We start from the raw sequence: 10,518 nt of genomic DNA on the forward strand, positions 1-10,518 counted from the left end.
TGAGTGTTCTGCCCCAGAGTCTTACCAGGTAATAACTCACAGACCTCTCTATCTGCTTAGGAATTTTTCAGATGTAGCTTCTACATCCCTGCTCTTCGCAAAATATTATCTTCCTCACACTTTCCATCTCCTATGGAACAGCACAAACATCCTGCTTGTTTAAGTAGGCAGGAGAGGAGAATGGGTACAAGAGCCAGGGGAAGAATGGGATGGTGAATCTGCATTCCCCTTGGTGGTTGAAGGAGAAAGAAGAGTATTCTAGACCCTCCAAGTGTCCCTATTTTCCAGGGACAGTACCGCATTTACAGAAGTCATCCTGGTTTCTGATTTTATCCCAGAATGTTCCACTTTTCCTTAGGACGTCCCTATTTTAATTGGATAAATGTTGGCAGCTATGGAGTTATGCAACCCCCCAAGCCAAGAAGATAAGTAACTATACAGCTTTTAGAAGATATTGGAAGGCAGCCATGTATAGGGAAGTTCTTAACCTGAGGTACCACTTTAGTTGATGGGGCCTCCCGCTACCGCCGCGCGATTTCTGTTCTCATCCTGAAGCAAAGTTCTTAACCCAAGGTACTATTTCTGGGTTAGCAGAGTCTGTAACCTGAAGCGTCTGTAACCCAAGACCTCAGTTTAAGAACAGCCCTGTTTACAAACTATTCAGTTTACGAACTCCACAAAACCAGAAGTAGTGTCCCGGTTTGCAAACTTTACCTTGGTCTAAGAATGGAAGCCTAAGGGTGGAAGGGCACTGGTGGCGGGAGGCCACATTAGGGAAAGCACACCTCAGTTTAAGAACGGGTTCAGTTTAAGAACAAACTTCTGGAATGGATTAAGTTTGTAAACCAAGGTACTGTACCACTGTACTGAGAATGAGCAAAGAGTGTTATAATATCATAGGTTTCTTTTGCTATGACATACCACATACGGTAATAAAGATGCATGAGACCAAGAATAATGGCACACTCCAGCTCATTCTAACTTTAAATCTGTAAATGCCTGAGTCGCATATACACTCCTTCTTATTCAAGCATTTTAACAATTTTGCACTTAACGTACAAGGAAAAATACCATCAAATAATTCAGTCCACTACTTTAACATGTTCTTGAATAAAAGGCCCAGTTTAGTTGCATGTTTCCCAATATTCACATACCACTGAAACATCCTCTTCTCTCCCTTCCAGATCACTCTTGTTAGCATGCTTTAGCTGAATCTGTGCAGCCTCTTTTCAGTCTTTCAATCTTTCAGTCTTTGTTTTCCTTACTTCTATAATGTTTCATTCCTTTCATATTTTTTAGCTTTTTCTCACTCCCTCTTGATTCTCTTAATGTCTTCTGCATTTTATCTGTAGTTTGCCTTCTGCATTCATACCTAATGCAATTGCACTCTTAGAAATTCTCTCTAGCGGCATATCTGAGACACTTTGAAGGTAAATTACATCTATAAAGCAAGGTCCCTGGAGACTTTAAAAGCCCATTTCTCTTCTATTAGACTGAATAGAAATACTCATGAGCAAGTAAAAGCGACCACTTCCTTTCACAAATAATTCAGCATTCTACCTCAGGGGCTGTGGGGCAAAAAGGGAACCAGAAATGGATGTACCCACAAATTTACATTGCTCTAATCATCTCACAAGACTGATAACACAAATCCCCAACAATGGCTGTTTATGAAAGTACTTTGTACCTGCTCAGTGGCATAGCTAGCCACTTGGGTGCCCGGGGGGCAGGGCGAGCTGCCCATGGGGGCAGGGTGAGCCATCCATGGGGCAGGGCAAGCCGCCTATTGGGGGGTAAGCCAAGGCAGGGCGCGCTGCACGGAGCCTCTCCACAACCTCCCCCTCAACTGTAGGGTGGCTGAGGCGGTGGGCAGATGCAAGCCCCACACTGCTGTTTCAGGCAGCGCCTGGAGCCTGCAGGTACCCAAGCCACCACGTCACTCCCAGGAGAGACTCACAGCTCGGGCATGCTGCAGGCCCCGCGGTAAGTGCCGGCCCCCACGGTATGGCGCCCAGTGCCAGCTGTGTTTCGTTGCGTTTGTTGACTGAACTAAAAAAATTAGTGAGCCCAATTTTTTTTAAAAAACCCCTCACATTTTTGTCATTTTGTCACCCTCCTCAGTGATGACACCCGGAACAGCCCACACCCATCACACACCCCTTCCTACGCCACTGTACTTGCTTATATGTCTGGCAGGCTGGGCAACAAATATCCCATGGCTTACATACAACACAAGTAACACTTATGTATAGCCAGAGCTCCTGTTATTATCCCAAGAATGCCAAACTTCATTTTTCTAAAAGTCACATTCTAGTCCTCATGGTTAAAGAGAAAAGATGGAACATGTGATGTTATTAAAAAGTAAATAAATCTGAAACATTAAACAAAAAGGCTACAAGTCATTTGTACTTATGCTCTAGTGATTTTTAAATTCCTACATTTTTAAGATCAGAGGATTTCACCACCACCACAGCCATTCTTTACAACCAGGCTCATTCACATAAAGAAGGCATCCTGCAGCATTTCCTCACTGAAGCTGTCACATAAGCCACTGTTCTAGCACTGTAGTCTGGTATAATAGTGGCTCTTGCATTCTGCAAATGTTAGTGACCTGAAGCTACAATTGCAGTTCACCTGTGAGCTATTTCTCTGAAAGTGAGGTCTGGTTTGTCATTTGCCTCTCTCTCTCTCCTTTGCTGTGGGAGTAGGTGTGTTTTCCCAAGGCAAATCCACCTTCTTCCCAAATCAGAAGTAAATGTGCAAAGGTACAAAATGGCATAGTCTGTTAGCTAGATGTCCTTTAGGCATCATTGGGAGAAAATATTCATGGTATACTGTAGGCCATTTTTGTGGGGGCGTGGGGATGTTCATGAAAGTGAAAGAACACCACTTATAGCCTATAGCTTCCAGCTAAAACCACTCCAATGTCAATCATTTAGGATTGACAACCTTTTAGAACCTGTCAGCACAATTGGAGATTTTGGCAAGAGTGACCTGGGCACCACCCATTCTGATAGCTCTTCCCCCTCCCGCAACTCCCCCCGAAAGACGAAATGTGTGTGTATGCGCGCGCGCGCACACACACACACACACACCTTAATCCAGATTGTTGCACCATGGTAGTGTTGAAAAGCACTGAATATATAATTTTTACAATTAAGTAAATTAAGGCAAATGTGATTTGAAGCCAGAGGTCCATTTGCTTATCTGTGCTCGTAAAGCTAAAAAGAAAAAAGAAAAAAAGAGAAAGAAATAGACTTCCGGGTTAGCGCCTCTGGTAATGGCAGAATTCCTCTGATCGGGAGGAATTTACTCCGTGGAAACAGGGTCTGGCCGCCACGGCGAAGGCGGAGACCCACTAAAAATCACAGGTGGGAGAAGCCTGTGAACCTGGGATTCGGCTGGCACCTTTTGCGCCTCCCCTACTCGCGAGGAGACCCGGTTTCGGGGATCCGGAGCGACGTGGGGTGAGCGGCGCGGTGCCTCGAATTGATTGCTTCTTTCACGGAGTGAAGCCACATTGCTGTTGCCGGAGAGCGCTGACTTTTTCCTGTGGACAATTCGATTTTAAACAACTACCCATGAGTAGAATGGAAAATTGGATCTATAAATGTCTTAATTTGGCACCGAAATGGGAAGGTTTTAAACAGGAAGTCCGCCTTCCCCTTTTGTATTGAAGATTGAAGCAAAGACGCTGCAAGCTAAGGTCTTGGAAAGTCTTCTGCAAAGGATTAAACTTCCATCGATTAAAACTATTAAACCCCCCTTGGAAGCAGAAGAAGAGGGGGGAAATTTTGGATCACGCAAGCCTGCAGGAGAGAGTGTTGAAAATTAAATCAACAGAATGTCAACAGAAGAAGCTTTAGTGATTGCATTATGCAAGATAAGTCACTCATTGGAACAACTCCACAAGAAGACAGATGTCATGACTACTAAAATTGATAACTTGGGACAAGAAGTGACTAACTTGGGACAAAAAGTGGCTATCAATACAGAAATTATTCAGGATCTGATACAGGAATCTACTTTGACAGGGCAAATTGTTGAGAAGGCGAAGGAGAATGTTGCTGTTGTTGAACCTAAAGTAATACAAGTGGGAGTCCCAGCCTTACAGAGGCAAATTGAGGACTATAAGTTGAGGCCTTTTATGACTGATTTTAGAAAAAGTCAGATTTTGAGGATCGGAGCCCTGCCTGGACTGGAGAAGGAAAGTTGGACAGATCCCTTCATGCAGGGATTTACTGACTTTTGGGATTTGGACTTGGGTCATGAGGAGATTGGAGCTGTGGGGGCCTTTGGATTTGGAGGAATTTTGAAACATGTCCTGAAATACCTTATGGATTTTAGATTTAACCATGGAGATTTGGTTGACCTGTCGAGAAGGAATAAAAGCATTGCTAGGTTGGAGCTTCCCCGAGATCTGCTCTTCAGTATTAAAGGAAGGAAAATAAGAACAAGATCAGTAGAAGACAAAGTAAAGTGCATGTATAAATTTGAAGAAGACCTACAGAAGGGACTTGGAAAAGAGTTAAGAGCCTCGGACAGAAGATCACCAGGTTGATGGACTATTTGGAATTGACGAATGACTGGCAGTATCCGAGACCAGGGAGAAGAGATGGTGGAAGCAGATTGGAAAAAGTTTTAAAGTTTATTTTCAGAAATAGAAATATTGTAAAATTACTGAGTGTTAGAAAAATGTTGGAATGAAATCTTATGGCTTTAGTTGAAATGTTATAAGGAGTTAAGCATAAATAAGCATTATAGTATTAATGGAAAATAAGGGTAAAAATAAGTTAAGATATTTATATGACAGAAAATAGAGAAAGATGGAAAGGAATTGCTGAAACAATTAATAGAAGTGGAATACAAAAAGGGAGGTGAGAGGAGGTCGATGAAACAAGGGTATGAAAGATAGACTACTGAAATGGTACAATGTATGTTTTTAAATTGTTTTTGTTTTGTTTTGTTTTGTTTAGGTTAATGTTGTGTTTTGTATTGTTTATATATTGTATTGTATTGTTTTTCCCTTTTCTTGTTGTTGTTTTCTTTTTGTCTTTTTTCTTCTCTTTCCTTTTTGTAAGTTTTAAAAGTAATAAATATTATTTAAAATAAAAAATAGAAATAGAAATTTGGGTTTGCACAAGAGCAGTTCAAGCCAGGAAAGGATTTGGAGTTGTTCCCATGCCAATTTCTTTCTTCCCCATTACCTTTCACACCTCTTGTAAGGTAAAGGTAAAGGGACCTCTGACCATTAGGTCCAGTCATGACCTACTCTGGGGTTGCAGCGTTCATCTCGCTTTATTGGCTGAGGGAGCCGGCGTACAGCTTCCGGATCATGTGGCCAGCATGACTAAGCAGAAACACCGTTTACCTTCCCACCGGAGCAGTACCTTATTTATCTACTTGCACTTTGATGTGCTTTCGAACTGCTAGGTTGGCAGGAGCAGGGACCGAGCAATGGGAGCTCCCCCCATTGCGGGGATTCGAACCGCCGACCTTCTGATCGGCAAGTCCTAGGTTTAACCTACAGTGCCACCCGCAACCCCACACCTCTTGTACTGCAAGGCTAATTTTTATTTTTAAATGTTTTTGTACAAGAGGAATTCTGTGAAAAGGAGCTGCTTAACAAAATTAAGATACACATAAAGGACAGTCTGCATCCTTTCCTTTGGGTTGACAGAAACAAAAAGTGGCTTGTTGTCGTTGTTTAGCCGTGTCTCACTCTTCGTGACTCCATGGACCAGAGGATGCCAGGCACTTCTGTCTTCCACTGCCTCCCGCAGTTTGGTCAAACTCAAGTTGGTAGCTTCGAGAACACTGTCCAACCATTCTAAGTAGATTCTAAGTAGAAGGCTTAGGGTAAAAAAACAGCTAGTGCCAGGAAGATATATGGCTGGGAAAGAAAATTGGAGCCATCAAGTGTCTTCCTCCAGTACACACTTCCCTTCCTCCTGCCTGACTGCTGGTTTGAATTTGAAGATTAGTTTGAAGATTCAAAATTTATTCTTCCTCTTTTGTGGTGGGAGGGAGGTCTTCACTCTTTAGTCCATGCTGTTAGTGTTTTCACCTTACTTTCTGATGTTTTAAGATGCGCCCCCTCACTTTTGGTATCAGAGCTGAGCTGAAGGGGAGGGGCATCATAAAACAGTGAAGTACATAGCTAAGGCAGGGGAGGGAGTAGATTTTGCTCCCCAAACTTATTTTAGAGTAAAAGGTTAATCTTCTCACCACCACTACCCTACTTTATATTCAAACTTTCACTGAGCATTTAATACACATGTGTGCATTTGGTTAGGCCCTTAGTCTCTTCAGCTTTCTGCCACCTGCTATTTCCTCAGCTCCTTTGAATGTGTACACTCTTTCTGCGTGTACTCAAGTGTGTACTCACTTTCTTTAGACAACTTGACCAGTTTTGCACTCCTACCAATAACACACAAACTCTTTCCCCTTTCATTAGCTCATTTTTTATCTCACTCTTCTAAACCATCTTTTTCTGTTCTTGTTTTCCCCAGACCCCTCTCTGCCTTATCCAACCTTCCCTCAGCTTTCCATTTCTGGAATACCTTCCTTTAGCCTCCATGTGTTCAGGCTGCTTACCTGTGAGTGCTGCTTCCTCCTGGGACCTCTTCCTGTTGCGCTTTCCAGTCCATATTCTCCATGTGAGAGATTTTGTTTCGTTTACTTCATCTGGCAAAGTTGGAGCAATATGAAGCCACAGCCTAATAATCTCCCTCAGCAGATGGAATGTTCACAGAAACTGTTAAACCTCATAGTAGCTCAGCCAACTCAGGAACCAGAGGCTTCATTGCCACTGCTTTCAAAACTGACACAAAACCTCTTAGAAATGCACCACAGAATTGATTGTCCACATTTAAAACTGGGATTAGAGAAGGCTGATAAACTAATGTAGCTTAGCCAAAAATAAAAATGCATAAATCCACAGAATAAAAAAGAGATATGGCTCATGTAGTTCAGCCCTGAAGTACAAACATAGCCAAAGAAAGAACACTTTGAATTAATTGGTTTAAAATATGCATTTGCTCAAATAAAGGTATTATTTCAAACATGAAAACATTATTGTAAAATCAGATTGCAATCGATTCAATTCATTCCACATAGAAGGATCAGATATGATCCAAATCTAGGGGGTGGGGGAAAACTCTCCTACCCCTTGCCACTTAAAGCAATATTTTCATTTATTACTTTCGCCGAAGGCAGAAAGTTCCTCTCACTCATTCTGGCTATGATTGTGTCTGAGAGCAGGAATAATTCTGGTCCCTTCAAACAGCTGTCTACTGCTGCCCTCTTGCTGGTTTTTAATAAGTAATCTCCAGCCAGGAGCAGCCATGGTAACAATAAATGTGTCACCAGCCTTACATGCTTCCTTTGGTGGTGATTCTAGACCATTTATCATCATAAAAAATGGCTTGCGTCATCCTGAATGATATTAAAAGTTGCTCCAGGACTTTAGTAATGAAACAACGTGCCTGCCAGACCTATGGAGAAGCTGAGAACACACAGCGTTTCCCTCACAGTTAGTCGTCAGTCATCTGCTTGCTCTCTCAGGATAACCAAAGTTTTTTAGACCGTGTCTATGGAAGTCTTTGGAGACCAGCCAGCAACATTTTATTAACTTGTCTTTATTTCTTCTGTTCCAAAATTTGCAGGTGCTACTGTCTCAAACCTTAGGAGTTCCCAAGAATAACTGACATTTCTCATCAGTGGCTGAGAGGTTTTCCGGAAAATTTCCCAGCAATTCTACTGGTTCAATAGGACCATCCTAATTAAATGCTGGGAAAGGAGAATTTGACTCGCATGGTCATTGAGGTCTGACCTGGGCAACCTTGCCAAACAAGTGGCTCACTAGGACATACAGTTACAGTGGTGCCTCGCAAGACGAAAAGAATGCGTTCCGCGAGTCTCTTCGTCTTGCAGTTTTTTCGTCTTGCGAAGCAACCCTATTAGCGGCTTAGCGGATTAGCGCTATTAGCGGCTGAGCGGCTATTAGCGGCTTAGAAAAAGGGGAGGGAAAGCGAAAAAAATCGCGTTTTCGTCTTGTGAAGCAAGCCCATAGAGAAATTCGTCTTGTGAAGCGCCTCGAAAAACGGAAAACCCTTTCGTCTAGCGGGTTTTTCGTCTTGCGAGGCATTCGTCTTGCAGGGCACCACTGTATTATTTTTTTTATAGCCCAAACCATCCATGTGACTCAGGATAGATTATAATTTTAAGTAAGTACATGGATCCCTGTCCTTCTAGGGCTTGCATCAGTGTCTATTGCTGGTGACAGCGCTGTTTCTGGTGGTTAATGCTTTTTTCAGCCATGGCATACTAATGTGAGTAAAGAGTCTCTATAAATATGACAAGCATGCTTGGTTTTTCCTCAGGATTAGAGATACCCAACGTAGCCGGAGGGGTGTATTGGTCTTTCCTCAGAAGGTGATCTGGGATCAAGCTAGAATCAGATCTCTGCCCAGCATAAATCTTCAGTTCTAGGCAAGATTTTAAAAGACAACTGTACTGTTTCAAACAAAGGGGTCATTTTCAACATGTATGCCCTGTATTAATATTAAAATAAGCCCAGTAAGAAAGGCATCAGTTCAGTTAGTGATGTGGGCTTACTGGCGGGGGGCGGGGATAAATTGTGAAAATTTCCATAAACATTTCTGGAAAGTTTTCCACAGCCCTAAATCAGCTGGTATTTGATTTTGCATGTAGATTTAAAGGTAGTAAACATATGAAAATTGTGTGCTGCATTAATTTTATGAGCTGTCCACTCAGAAGTGAGTCCTATTAAATTACATAGGGCTTATTACCAGATAAATAGTGTTAGGCTGTTTGCGGCAGAAAACTGAAGAACAATTGAACCCAATAATAAACATGAAGATGAATGGCTGCAATACTGTCCATGCTTACATTGGAGCAAATTCAAATGAAACCAGTGAGATAAGTAAACATGGCTAGAACTGGGCTCCACATTTCCCTGCCTGTTAGTAGTACCCCTTTCTAGCCATGGGTCTGGTGCTGCCTTACCCTATGCCAAATGAATGATATCTTGTTACTGGCAAACCAGAATTTATTCTGGAATCCATTATGCCTTAAATTCATGTTCCTCATAGTCAACAGATGAGACTGCCTGGTAGATAACACAGTGAAAGGACAGTGCTCTTGTGCTTAAATCCTGCTTGCTGGCTTCCCACAGCCATCTGGATGGCCACTGTGAGAACAGGATGCTAGACTAGATGGACCGTTGGCCTGATCCAGCAGGCTCTTCTTATGTCTGTAAGGCCAGTCTACGGATATTAGTCTCTCTCTGGAAACCATTCAAAGATTAGATATTATATGATTAAAGATTAACAGTCCCAGCCTCTGCTAGGTTCACTTTTAAGAGTAATATAGAAAGAAACATTTGGGCAATTGTTGGTTTCTGTAACTCTATTGCCCCTGGTGTGATTCTGTCATGCATCTCTTAGAGGCGGCCAATGTAGTGTCCTCCTGATGCTGGTGGAGCACAACTGGCATCACCCCTAACCATTGGCCACTCTGGCTGGGGATGATGGGATCTGTAATCCCACAATATCTGGAGGGCTGTAGATTCCCTATCTCTTATTTAGTCAGGACACCTGTGCAGAAAAAAGCCTTCTCCCTCCAGTAACCCCTGCCTAACTTCCGAATTGTTACTAAATTATTACTGTACCGGTATGTACAACATGCCTCTCCCTTCTTCATTGGATGTTTTTAAACAGAGGTGGCCATGTCTCTGGGATTCCTTAGTTGTGACTTCTGAGTCGCAGGCTGTTGGACTAGATGACCCTTGGAAGTCCCTTCCAGTTTTACGATTCTACAATCACTTTGGTAAAACAATAAACAATACAGATTTGCCACCTCGCCAGTTTAAAACCGAGCCATGTTGGAATTGGGCTCCAGCGTCAGCGCTGAGAAGTAAATAAAGGAACGACAGTAATTTCTCCTTGCGTCGAGGAAATTCAACTAACATGTTTTCGCTTTCAGGGCTTAAGTAAAATGAAAAGCAGACGTACAAAATAATAACAGGGTATCGCGCACGCTGCTGTCCCCTATATCAACAAACCCTTATGCCGCTTCTCCTTTCAATATGAAGACGGTTATTAGATAACCCCCTCACCAACGCTGGAGACTCCCTCCCTCTCTCAGCGTCTCCCCACAAACACAAAGTCTGCTTAACGACAAGACTCCCTTCCTCACTGATTGGCTATTCTATGGTCGAGCCGATTCACACATTTCTCCTTGCTGACTGGATCGGAACTATAATTACAGTACGTGAATCTCGTTGTGGGCGGAGACCGCTTGGGAATATGGAGTAAGGGGCGGAAAAAAAGGGAGCGAGAGAAAGACGGAGCGGTTTCTTTACTGACTCGAGCGGAGGGGGCGGCCTATGGTCGTTCGAACAAACAAAGTCGCAATATCGCCTCGCGCAGCCGTAAAATAGCTTCGGAACTACTTTCACAGCAGGGGGCACTAATCCGACCAGTCGTCGCGGCG

The 10,518-nt window shown here is 42.9% G+C and overlaps 1 long non-coding RNA gene across 5 annotated transcripts in view; it reads right to left on the minus strand.

The window, feature by feature from the left end:
• LOC309343745 overlaps positions 1-10,482 on the minus strand; it is a 52,278-nt gene extending 41,796 nt beyond the window's left edge. The window contains exons 1-2 of one of the 5 annotated variants that reach the window (XR_014157374.1): positions 9,695-10,160; positions 6,598-6,977 (exon numbers count right to left, since the gene is read on the minus strand). This is a non-coding gene — a long non-coding RNA (uncharacterized lncRNA). Of the gene's footprint in view, positions 1-6,597; positions 6,978-9,694; positions 10,161-10,221; positions 10,320-10,391 lie in introns of those variants that run through there. The other 4 variants (XR_014157372.1, XR_014157373.1, XR_014157375.1 and 1 more) reach the window with 4 other exon arrangements.
• Positions 10,483-10,518: the final 36 nt, after the last annotated feature.

Source organism: Podarcis erhardii, assembly GCF_964252035.2.
Source record: "Podarcis erhardii genome assembly, chromosome: 6".
Classification (NCBI taxonomy): Eukaryota; Metazoa; Chordata; class Lepidosauria; order Squamata; family Lacertidae; genus Podarcis; species Podarcis erhardii.